Source organism: Eleginops maclovinus, chromosome 4 (genome assembly GCF_036324505.1).
Source record: "Eleginops maclovinus isolate JMC-PN-2008 ecotype Puerto Natales chromosome 4, JC_Emac_rtc_rv5, whole genome shotgun sequence".
In the NCBI taxonomy this organism is placed as follows: Eukaryota; Metazoa; Chordata; class Actinopteri; order Perciformes; family Eleginopidae; genus Eleginops; species Eleginops maclovinus.
The window spans coordinates 26,645,850-26,658,734 of NC_086352.1; the positions used below are offsets into that span (position 1 = coordinate 26,645,850).

Below are 12,885 nucleotides of genomic sequence, written 5' to 3' on the forward strand. Positions count from 1 at the left end.
ACCAGGCAACATACTGTACCATACAAAAAACAAGTTATAACGACCTGCACACTCAACTAATGGTATATATTGCTTTTAACTGATAAACAGGTAAATAAATGTGGCAAGCACCAGATGACATCAGTAGCTTAGAATTTGTATAAAAGATAGAAAAATACTGAAAAATATTTTTAAAATACAGCAACTTGTAGGTTTAATATATTGTGATGTCAATAAAAAGATATTTACATCAAGATGATTAAATGGCATACTCAGGATGTGTTTGTAAACGTTTTCTAGGTTATGTATATGTATTTTGTATGCATATGTATATATTTTACAAAAGGCAATCCATTAACAGCACAGCCAGGCTGAAAAAGAGTAGGTAAGTAAAAATGTGTATTTCTATTTTAAAAAATGTGAGGGCAAAAATATAAGTTACAAGTGAAGTTAAGTTACAACAACTCCAATTAAATTAAAAATAAATCCATTTATGGTTGTGACCTTTACTCTTATGAATAAACACGTGAGGCGTTTGTGTGCCATTGTTTGTGTCTGAACGATATAAACCTTTCATTGGTTGATCAACCGTGACAAATATTAAACTGTCCAATAAACGTAGACTGTCGTTCCAGGGTTTGAGCCAATCAGAGGTTAGCTTAACAAAACGCACTCGCGTACAAATTCTTAAACGCACTATTCCAGTGAGTTACACGATCAGCTACGAAGAGTACAACAAATACAACTAATCTAATAATAAGAAATAGCCTGGATACAAACTAAGGTGAGTTTGTGTGAGGTGGTTTTGGTTGACTGTTCTGTTTTAGTATGAACAGTGTGTGATGGCGTTTAGAAACGGAAGCGAATGTTAGATGCTAAACACACAAGAGCTAAGCCGCTTTGGCTGGGCCTTTTGTTTTAGCCATAGACATACAAAGGTTTTAACCAACGTGTTACTGTTTGTTTGCAACGTTGAAGAGAAATACGTGTCACTCTCCAACCATTGCAGTCCCTTACATTGACACATTAGCCAGTTTTGCTTTTTACATTAACGTTGTTCACGACGGACTGGCGTGGGGAGATTGACCACGTTTTGTTCACATGGCTCTGGCTAACGTTAGCTTCTTGTGTGGTGTGTTGTGTACGCAGGCCTGGCTTCTCATTAGCATGAAGCCCTCACGATGCAGCTTGTTGATGCTCCCTGTCGATCTGAAACCGCAACACAAGGTAAATCAGCCTGCTTTATAGTGTTTCCAGAAGTCCTTCCTCAGTTGTGTTGGGTGTGAGAGTGATGAGTTGCACTGATCAGTTGGGGTGTTTGGTGCAGTGGCATCAGTACCCCAACCCGACCCATCCTGAGGACACACTGTGTGCACAGGGGCCATCTGACTCAACCCTCCACCTTTCATACATGTGTATTCTGTACATATGCACACCATGACATGACATAAACATTGTGCAAATTAAGCAACCTCTCGCAAAAATATCTCATGTACGATTACATCTTCAATTATTTATCATTTTGTGTTAAATTATTTTATTTAATGGACATCTGAACAACAACCAACCCTAACTTCTGTTCAAATTGTGGCATGTTTTCCAGTCGACTGACCTATCTGGAAATGGAGTGATGATGTGGCATTTCTCGAGCTCCCCCCTGACACAGATCAGCTCCTTCATGTCTACAGGTTGGTATTTAGATGTGCCACCAGCGTCATATATCATATATTTTTCTCATTTTTGTCCAAGTTTTCCTAACTTATTTTGAATTAGCAAGTCACCAACAGGGCCAGTTACCATATTTAGTGTCATTGGCTTCAATCTCACTGATTTCTATAAATCAATTTTATTGGCTAATATGTGTGGCCCGATTTTCAGCTAATGTATTGCTTCATGCTAAATTGAAGAAAATAGTTGGGAGAGCATATCAGTTGTGAAAGTCAATACAGCAACTTTTATTAATATTAGTTTGCTTTATCACTAGAAGAGACTTATTTTCCTTATGTGTTTTTCAGGCCTATCAGACTCTCACTATAAATGGAAAAGCACAATAATTACTTTGGTGTCTCGGTGCAGAACAACAGTTACTCTTGCATTGTTTTCATTTGTGTGACTTTCAGTTTAGTAAAGTGATGAAACAGAAATGTCGTGACATGGATTCAGGGAAAGAAAAATTAAAATGCCTTAATTTTCAAGTTTTTAAGAGATGTTGGGTGTGTCAATGATGAGTTGCACTATAAGTCGGGTTGCTGATGCAGTGGCGCAGCTGACCTGTCCTGACTTCCTGTGGAGACAGCCGATGTGCACAGGGGCCATCTGAGTCACACCCACACGTAGCAGAGAAAGCAGTGGCCTGAATGTTTTGTCATCCCATTTTTGAAGTGTTTTTGTTCTGCTCTCTAACTTTTCCAGTCTGAATATGGGAGACTTCAAGGATGTGGTTAAGCAGGGTGGTTGAGCCATCAACATAATGAACTGAACAGCAGAAGATTCCCCCAATAATGGGTGGAAGAAATCCAACCCGAGAGCTGGTGAGGATGAATAGTAAGTTGACCTTTTGTGTTGTTATGGAGAGCTGATAGTTTTTTGTTATCGGTTTAGAAAGTCAGAGCAAAGCTTTACTCTTTGAGCTGCTCGAATCACTACCAGAATTCTAGAGACGTCTGCTGATTTTCTGAATCAATTGTATGTGTGAACTTACTGACCTCATGCCAGAAGGTAACTCGCATACACAAAGTGTATTATTGTCCCAACTGCCTGCTGCATTTTCCAGGGACTGACCTCACCCTTTACACATAGGAGAATAGGATATGGACACAAAGTCTTGCTAATGCAGTACCTGTTCCAGATTAGGCAATCACCTTTGTTATTGAATGTTGCTCTTTAATTTCCTTCTTAGAGCATAATTTAAATGAATTCTAACTGGCCTCAAGCTGTAGGAACCCTGTGCCTTGTATCCAAAAAAGATTTGAGGCTCAAGTTACAGTTTTGGTAAATAAAGCAATGATGCCAACTACAAATGCCCATCTTTGACAGTTTTGTTTTCATTTTCACATTGATGACTTGTTCTGTTTTTAGGCTGTACCTGCTGTGCTTCCTGTTGCATTTCATCGTGACCCAAATCTGCCTCCGTTATGCAAAATCCAAGATTTAGTTAAAAGACTTGACCCAGACAGCAGGTCTTTGCACAGGTGAGGGAATGTTTTACAACTTGAATATTAAGGTGAAACATTTTCAAACCAAACAATATTTTTATTTTGGGGAAAATGGTTGATTTCTAGTCTTGTAAATATTTAAACTCTGAATTAATAAGTGTGTCTTTACTGTCCTTCACAGGTTAATGGGGTGTTGGAGAAGAGCAGCATGTCAGAAGTGACGTTCAACAACATGATCGGTACTGCACCTGCATGTCATTCACAGCATCCACAGTGTGTACCCCGGGAAACCTCATGCAGCTCGACAGCAACACAGGGGGAGCCAGTTTTACTCATTTTCAAAAACATGTGGGCTTCACTGTTACGTTCCAGACACGTGCTGTAATGATGATGTACAAAGCTATCGTTATTTATTGTAGGCCTTGTCATACCTTCAAGCTGTTCCAACATGTTTTTTCTTGTGTACCTCCCAGTAATTGCTTTCACAGTGGCAGGGGCGGAGGTGTCTGGATTCCTCTGAAGGGGTTACAGTTTTTGTGATTGTATTGCATCATCAGTGGCTGCATCTCATCTTAAATATCTGCATGTTTCCTGTAGTTCTGTCAGCCATCAGTGGGTCTCTGCCTGCTGATGTGTGCGTGTAGTTCCAGTTAACGAAGCTTGTTGCTTGACATGAATTTCAAATAATTGTAATAAAATATGTTTGATTAAAAAAAAGTTTGCATATCTGCTATATTTTCAATTAGGTCAAGAAGAAATCAATGTTTTTACTTTGTGGGACTGACAAGTTGCTTGTGATAGCATTGCTTTGTCTGTGGTGATGGAAAAATTGAGGATTGATGCTTTATAAAGATGGCGAAGACATTTCCTTTTGGAAAGTTAAGAAAAGAGCGTCCTGATTAAGGTTCTGGCTTGTTTTTGAAAAGCAAAACTCAAAAGTTTCAAAGAAGGTATCATAGTTAAGTTTTCTGGCAAAGCCTATTGCTGAAATATGTTACAGTATTTCCAATGACCTAAATTTCAGCTGATTATTCATTGATACTCGAGCTATCTAGCGCTTTGAATTTCAATGGCGTTCTTGATTTAACGGCTTTAACCTTTATTGTAACACTTAAAATCTATTGGTTTTAATAAACTCACAACTGTTTTATAACATTTTCTTTTCAAAGGGACACAGTCCTGTTCTGCTTTTACCACTAAGCACATTTGCCGGATTTCAAACTGGCTACTAAAGTGTTGATTTTGTCTTTGACCACTAGAGGGTAGTCTAGCTCTTTAGAAAATCCTTTACACAGTTGACCAGACCAAACCACGGTTAGTGTCTAATTTTACTAAGATTTCACCTTAAGGTCATAGGGATATTTGTTGCATCACCAAAACTTTCCATTAAACAATGTAAGAGACAAGGCAAGATCACAAGAGCTGGAAAATGCATGTGTCTATAACTAAGAAGACGATGAATCCAGGTGGATGTCAGCAATCCTGTGGCAGCCATAAAAGAAGTAGTAAGGTGAGCGTCAGGCGTGATCACAGCAACGGGTACAGCCCCAACTCTCGATCCAGGACTCAGGACCACAGCACCAGCCACAGTCACAACTTATCACATGAACAGTAAGAACATGACAATACCATTCTAGTAAGTTGGTCTTAGGATAGTAAGTACAATTTGAAAAAGACAGAGACACTCTTATACAGTACAGCATCTTCTGGAACAGGGATTGAACCCTGTTGAAGACACAGCAAGAGAAAGAAACCAAATATTGAATATGGCTCTAATGTATCCAAAGGTTGGTGGATCGATTCCCAGCCCTTGTAGTCAACATGTTGATGTAGTCCTAAGTAAGACACTTCAATCCTTGGTTGTTCATGATGGCATGGTGTGTGAATGTTAGTTTCCTTGTGCATGTGACTTGTATGGCAGTCCCTCTGCGTGAATGTGTGTGAATGGGGGATTGCTGTATTTGTATTTGTAAAACTGCTTGAAGGGACAAAATGGTTTCCAAAATAGCTGTACATTGCCTTCTTGTCAGTCAGAAGATGAGCAGATCTGTTTGGAAGTGCTGGAGCCAATAAAACATGTAGTTGGAATGAATGTCATGGCTGGCAGGGTACAGGAGGAGACATCTTCAGGTTTGTCAGGAATCTGTGCAACTGAGATTAAATTATTTGCGCTCTGGATTAAGCAAACATTTTGTGAACATGGAATTGAGGCTGGTTTCTCGTGCCCTGCAGGAAAAACTTGCAGACACCAGACAGCAGTGGCTATAATCCACAGCTTTGTCCAACACTTCTCCTTTTTACAACTCCGGAGATGACAGTGGGTTGCCAGACGTCAAGGCCCGATGATTGGCTGCCAGCATACTGTGTTGGCATGCAGGAAGTCAGTGCTGGCTCAAAGAGGCGTCTTTCAGCCGGGTGCCCTGTGAAACAGCACAGCTGGAGTTCATCAGTGGGTTTGCCCATCACCCTTCGTCCAAACTAAGAGGAGCAGATCTATGCATCTTGTCCCCATGCAGGCCCTGTGTTTGCTGTATTTTTTATATTAAAGCCATCCTATCAGGATACAAAAGAGTAGAAACACTTTATTGTTTAAACAAGTGGCATTTTTCATGCAATCTTCTGGCTTCTCCGTCAAGATCGTTTTTAGTCTAATAGTTTAAACAAGCCGAGTGCAGACTGCCGGAAGACACAAGCTGCACAATGTTTGATATTACATGTTTGGTGCAGCAGAATCATAATTGTAAAAAAATACTAAATGTTTTGTGAATTTTCTGTTTTTGAAAAATAGTGATCGTAGAAAAGTAAATCAATAACTGTGACATTGACTTGAAAATGGTTTTATTAACAACCTGATCTAATCTATTATGATTTTTGACAACGGTAATCATAGACTTAACAGACCATGACAAATGAAATATATGATAGCATGTATCGCATTAAAATGTAGCCAGAACATTGCATGCTAGCTATAACTAATTCTTGTCTCATTTATGGTCTGCTAAACAATAAATTAATCAAATCCAGTGCCCCATGTCGCCATTTCCCAAGCAACTGTAGACCTCATAATTCACGAGACACACTTGAACGCGGTTTCTATGGGAACAGAGCCGTCGATGCTACAGAGTTGGGAATGGTTTCATTCATCTAAAGTAGGTTGGAAAACCATAGACGCCCAACCGAACTGTCTGTCAAACCGTATCACAGAGCTGAACATTGCAATGGAACATGAGAAAATGACAACAATGAAACTCCTTCTGGGCACTTTTTATATGTCAGACTGAACTTGTCTTTATTTTCCCTAACCTGACACCACTGCTATAGAAACCATAGGCTGTAGTGTGTGTGTGTGTGTGTGTGTGTGTGTGTGTGTGTGTGTGTGTGTGTGTGTGTGTGTGTGTGTGTGTGTGTGTGTGTGTGTGTGTGTGTGTGTGTGTGTGTGTGTGTGTGTGTGTGTGTGTGTGTGTGTGTGTGTGTGTGTGTGAGTGACAGAGTGACAGGAGGAAGAGGTTGTGTCAGCCGTAGTGAAATGTTTTGTTCGAAGTGTTTTGTACTCTGAGTGAAATTTAGGTGTTCACTCAAGTCGTAGCCTTCAGTTCTTTCTGAAGCAGGATGGTAGCATTTCTCTCCTCCCTCCCTCCTCTCTTTAATGTTTCGCTCCTTCCTTTTTCCTGCAGTTGAGACGGATGTTCTCATTTACTTCACAGTGTGTTTTGATTCTCGGGAAGCAACAAACATATTATCTTCAATTTTCATCGTTTTGTTTTACAAATCTGTTATGGTTCAGGGCAAGATGTCCGGATGTTTTGCAAAATGAATTGACTCCAGCATAGTTCACTAAATGAAAAAAATCTGTTCATCGTTTGAAAAGACGGTTAATCATTGTCAGTAGTTTATAAAATACAATACAAAAAATAAAAATCATTTAACTCAAAGACATGTCTATAAATAAAAAAACAAGAGAAAATTATAATGCTGAAGAGGTCTCTTAAGTTTTTCCGCGGCTGTATGAACCTGAATATTAGTATAATAGGGCCCCTTATGATAAAAACAAGGCGACAAAGTTTCTTTCGATTTTGATGTCTTTTAACTCTTATATATTAAAAGATGATTTATTATTGATGTTCTGGTGGAAAAATGATGAGGCTGACACTTTTTCACAAGGTCAATTGAAGACTGCCAGCAGGAATGGAGGAAACTAAAAAGAAACTGGAAGGAAGAAGTAAAACAAAAAAGAATGAAGGAAATGTATACAGATTTACCTTTACATGGAATATAAAATATAAATATACACTTCAGCTGTCAGATAGAGCAATAGGTCCTGAAAACGTTTCCCAACATGACCATTATTGTCATTATAAAAAGTTGATGTTCTGGGCAAGATGGGACTCTGGAAACATGGTTTTCACAAGTTTGGAAGCAAAACAATGTCGGCATTCATGAATGCAGTATTGTAAGGTGTGCAATTGTGTGTTGTCACAATTCAACCCCAACCCACACTTCATTTGGATATAAATATTTTCCCAATAATTCAAAAGAATTGCAAATAGTGCAAATAGTTTTGCGATGATATTTTCTTTATCGGCAAACCAACTGATGATGGGCATGTCACCTCATAATACATCGACTGTATACTGGAGAGAACAAGTCAAATAACATCTGCTGGCCCTTCAATTTATAATGTACTCTATGCCTCTTGCAATAAATGTTAATAATGTTAAATTTGTAGACGCTACAAAATCCCTAATAAAAATGAAACGAAATGAACTTTTTTCAAATGAAAAGGCGGACATTGGCAACACTATCAAAAGAGACTCAAAAAGTAAAATTACACCTGTGATTAAAACCTTTAATCACAGATATGCTTTTGAAAAATGTCTGCTGAATTCACTGCAAAAATGTTGTTCTCAGACACAGAACCTTTCCATTCCACATTTACTGTATGGCTTTGTTTTATTTATATCGCTTGTTTACAGAGTTGCTCATCTTAAATTACATTTTATATTACTGCAGACAGACTTTAAACAAGCAGAAAAGCCTTCATATTTAGTATCACACATGCCCACGAAAGATGTAAAATAGTCCTTTTCTTCCTCTCCGTCCCCACAGCAGATGGTGACTCAGGGCTGTGATTGACAGGAGTGCGGAGAGTGATCATAGAGGACTGATCGACTAGACTTTGTCACCGCAGGCGGCTCTTTTTTTGCTTTGAACTGAACTCGCCTGGGGGATTGAGGAACATCCAGCTGCCCAAAGATATTTCCTGAGTGTCAGGGAGTTAAAACCTGTCCAACACCTCAGAGTTGGGGCATCTCTTAAAAAGAGATAAATATGTCTGTGTAGCCTGAGGGGGCTGTTGTGTGAGGTCCAGGGGGAGCTGCACCTTTCACGGAGCTCTGAACACAATCCTAGAAATGCGTGCTGGCGATCAAAGGGAAGTATCAAATCAACAGCCAAAATAACATTTCTGCAGGTCATGTTGAGTTGTCGAGCTCACAAAAATGATCCATCAGGGAAGCTTGCCCCTTCCCATGAGCTGTGTACATGAATATTGAACATTCTGGTTACACGTCTGTTGATTGTAAGATGCAGTTCTGTGCCAGTTATTCATAGTAAAGTCATAATCCGTGTTAATGAAGATCTGTGAAGAAACATAATGAGTCTTAGTTGGTTGCTAGGGGCAGAAACTTCCACCAAAGTCCACCTTATTGTCAAAGTTTCCACATGTGTTATACATACAGAAAATTGAAATACCGTTTCTGGCAGTCCCACAGTGCAAATATAAACAAGAACATATAACATAAAAAGATAAGAGCCTAGAAAAAAAAGGGGGGGGGGGTAAAAAGGGGTATACAAAAAAAAACTATAGAGTAATATATACATATATTAGACACAAACAACACAATTTGACGGTAGTGCAAGTGCTTTAGTGCAAAAAAATACTTTGTGCAAAGTACATTTTCAGTAGCAGCGGAGAATATAAAGTGACTGGTGCTGGATGAGGGACGGGTGTGTGAGGGAGGGGGATTTATGTCCTGGTACATAAACAATATAGAAATTGGAGAAAGTTCCAAGAAGAAACCCACGGCTGTATTGTTGTACTTTCCGATATAAGCCCGTCGGACATGACGAACGCAGCGACAAACTCGACAAACTAGACGAAAACGACGAAAACACTATTTTATCAATCTGTGATGAACATGTGATGCTAATAGCTACATTTCAGATTTACTGGGTAGAAAGCCAATCTGAAACATTTTGAGCTTGGGTTGGCATCAATTTGCTCTCTACAGATCTAATTTGCATCAACTCACAATCTCTGCATTGACTTTATTGGCTTTTGCGCCTCTAAAATTGCCTTTGCATCACGTCTGAACAAACACAGCCACACTTCTGCATGCGCTGTTGCACTGCTGTATTTTCTCCCTGCAGTTCTTATGTGTGAGTGTTGTTGCTGTGACTGCAGTGGTAAAAAATGATGATGGTGTTCTAGTTTTATATCTGTTGTATTGAAACAAGTTTAAATTGGTGCACCATTTTGATAAGAACTATTACATGTAAATGATCCTTGCAAAAACCATGAAGATGTGCATCATTGAAAGTGACATCATTATATTGACTTACTTTCTCTAGGCACCCCCAACTCTCACTGTCTCCTTGTGTCCCTGGTCAAGGCCCAGGCGTAACACAATTTCCCATTCCAACCCCTCTTAACTCACTTATCTAACTAACCAGTTTATTCAATATGTTTAATCCATTAAAAAAAGTATGAAAATTTGATTGTGCCAAGAGTTATGTGATGGGCTTTTTCTTGTCCAGAAACTGTCTCTGCTGGTTCCCTGCTATGATGGAAATTTCTGAAGCAAATGGAGACGAAACTCAGAGAGACACGGGAGAGCTGGAACTTTGATGGCATACACTGAAGGTTTATTATGAAGTTAACGGCCGGAGAATTGACAAGACATTTGCTGCAGCCACGAGTTGACAATGCGGTTGCCCGACAAATTCTGAAGAGCTCTTCTGCAGTCCGAGGTTTTAACTAGTTCAGAGTGTATATCAACATTCCTCATCAGTGAGACTAAACAAATATGGACCCTGAATCTAACTAGAGCTGTCATCCATGGAAAATAATGTGCACCAGGGAACCTACGTTCCAGATAAGAAGGGCTTCTAGTGTCCCTGAACAATAAACTATCTTGTGGTAGCTTGTGCTGGGTCAGAAACTGGAAACAACAAAGTGCCCAAACTGCTCCTCCTTAAGGGAGATGCCAGAAAAACCCAAGGTCGAAAACATGTGCCATGGGAAAGGAGACAGAGGAAGGAGAAAATGATGAACGGTGTCAAAGGTTAACTACCTATGCAAAATATTTCCTGCAAACTACTCCCAGCCAAGAAACTTGCACACTGTTTTCCAAAACGTTTTGAATCAACAACATATATACTTTAACAGGTTAATGTTCTGGGCTCTAGTTGTGAGAAGTTTCAAATGAATTCTTTCCCCTGTCAGATTGATGTAACTCTATATATGGTATGAGTGCTTAATTGTTGCAGTATGCAGTTGCTGAATTAAACTAAAAATAATGCAAACTATGAATGTTTATAAGGTTACTACAAAGCATTTACTTTAGCTTCAGTTTGCTGTTATTGCTACATGCTCAAAGAAGCAAAATTTGAGCTTAGTTATTTAAAACCACTTTGGATTGGCAAACCATTTTCATGTCTGTCGTGGAGAGTCCATCCCCAGTGTCTGTGAAGCAGGTAAAGGTAGTTTGATATTCTGGTACCCTGCACATTTAGAAAAAGAAATCTCCCTATTCTAAATGCAATAAAGTTCAACCCAAGTTTATAAGCAAAGGATTGTTTCCTAAAGAGGTTTTATTCAGGGACTTGGGCTTCTAAAATGTCTGTGTACACTGATTGTTAGATACACTAAGACAACGTGAGTGTGAGCTATTACAGTATTTGTAAGATTTTTCTGCTTACATTTTTTTAGCTCACTGCTTGTTGTTTTACTACCAGTTAATTGCTGTGTGTAATTAGGAATTGTTATGATTTTTCTATAATTTAAATGGTTGTTTATTTTATCAATTCAAATGTAATTAAGTATGGAAAATTAGCTATTGTGTAATATTTCTTAGTAAAGGGGCCCTATTATGCTCTTCTATCAACAATAACTATATGCTTTTTTTTTAGGCAATGTTCTGCATCCTCACTGTTGTATTTACTGAGAGTATATCCACAATTGAATTTGCAGTCGACTCTTATTTTTAAGCCTTTGCAGCCTCGCGTACCATCGTGGCTCGATAAGGTGCAATTTAAAACTATTTATTGTCGCCGGAATCATCTCCTCGCGACTTCCACTTTGTATCAGATGTCTCAGTGGTTGTGCAAATACCCAGGAGGCTTCGAGATTGCATACCGTCCAACATTTCTCTATATGCATGTAAATGTCTAAAAATAAAGACAAGAACACATTAAAATGCAAATGGACCTAACTGTTCCTCACTGTCTCACTCTAGTGCCACAAACATGGTTCTGTGCTTCTTTGGTAGTTGTTTGGGAACAACAACAGGCACAAAACAGATCCAAGTACACAGGAAATATAGTGTTGTATTTAATTGAAAACATGTAAGCTACAACAAGTTGTGACTAAATAAATTCCTGTACTCCCTATTGCTCACTCAGGTAGGTAGTGTCTTTTCTTTAGTTATTTGAAAATTAAGAGAAGATTCTTATGCTGTTCCCAAATATACAGACCAACCAAGAGTTTATCTGACAGCTGTTTATCTGAATATGAGTCATCGTGAGGTTAAGTGGAAAACTGTTAAATTCGTTTGCAGTTTATAATAATTAGGAGCAGCTAATGCCTTTGGCTGAGGTTCTGTTTGATTCCTGAAAGCGGCACATTCGTATCTAGCTCCGTGTCGGTGTAGGTGTTCGAAAAACCACAAGGGAGTAAACAAATAAATAGCACGCGCTTGTTTATTTCACCTCAGGAAAATGCAGCTAAAATAGGCTGGTGTTCAAAAGGCCGTGTTTCTGGTTTAAAGACACGCCGTTCATCTACACAAAGCTTATGTCTTTGGGCAAATCAAAGCAATGAGTGATATCAGGTCTCAGAAATATTGCAACACCTCTCTGCTCTGAAATCATGTAACGCTGGTTGCATTTTTAGAGATATCTGTCACAGAATGTTTTCCCCCCTCAGATTTCCATATTTATGTGAATATATCACGACTTCTCTGTATACTGTGCTCCAGGGGAGGTAGACAGGTGATGGGGCGGGACTCGGCTGTTGTGAAGCTGTATGTTTACTGTGAAAATAGTTAAGCATTTTCTACAAATTTGTCCAAAAAGTGCAGATTGAAAAAATTGGATAATACTTTCTGAAGAGCTCGCAACTCTCATTTCACTCTTTTAGTCAGTCCCTCTTATCTTCTTCAGGGAGATGACCTTCTTTTCACAAGTCATCAGAAGGATGAAATATGCAACATTTGTAGAAGACATGCCGCTACAGTAAAAATATTTCGGAGCAAATTCTAATGTGTTCAAAATTTGTAATTTCTGTGTGTCAGGGAGCCCATCAGTTAACTCACTTGACCTATTTGAAATATTTGTAATATTGGCGCAAGTAGAGGGATATCAGCTAATTCATAGCTCCAAACCAGAGCATCAAAGGACATGGCGATGACACAGGAGTTTGGAAAACCTGCCAAAGAAGGCCTCGTAAATTAGATAATTCCACCATTTTTCA

At 39.0% G+C, this 12,885-nt stretch overlaps 1 long non-coding RNA gene and 2 other non-coding genes across 3 annotated transcripts; all 3 read left to right on the plus strand.

Moving 5' to 3' along the window:
• Positions 1 to 624: 624 nt before the first annotated feature.
• LOC134862701 (uncharacterized) lies at positions 625 to 3,831 on the plus strand. The gene is made up of 6 exons (XR_010165540.1): positions 625 to 763; positions 1,129 to 1,206; positions 1,583 to 1,667; positions 2,392 to 2,523; positions 3,058 to 3,170; positions 3,316 to 3,831. It is a non-coding gene; the product is annotated as an uncharacterized LOC134862701 (long non-coding RNA).
• Positions 1,261 to 1,374, plus strand: LOC134863952 (small nucleolar RNA SNORD67). Its single transcript, XR_010165766.1, has one exon. It is a non-coding gene; the product is annotated as a small nucleolar RNA SNORD67 (small nucleolar RNA).
• LOC134863954 (small nucleolar RNA SNORD67) lies at positions 2,194 to 2,305 on the plus strand. The gene has a single exon (XR_010165767.1). It is a non-coding gene; the product is annotated as a small nucleolar RNA SNORD67 (small nucleolar RNA).
• Positions 3,832 to 12,885: the final 9,054 nt, after the last annotated feature.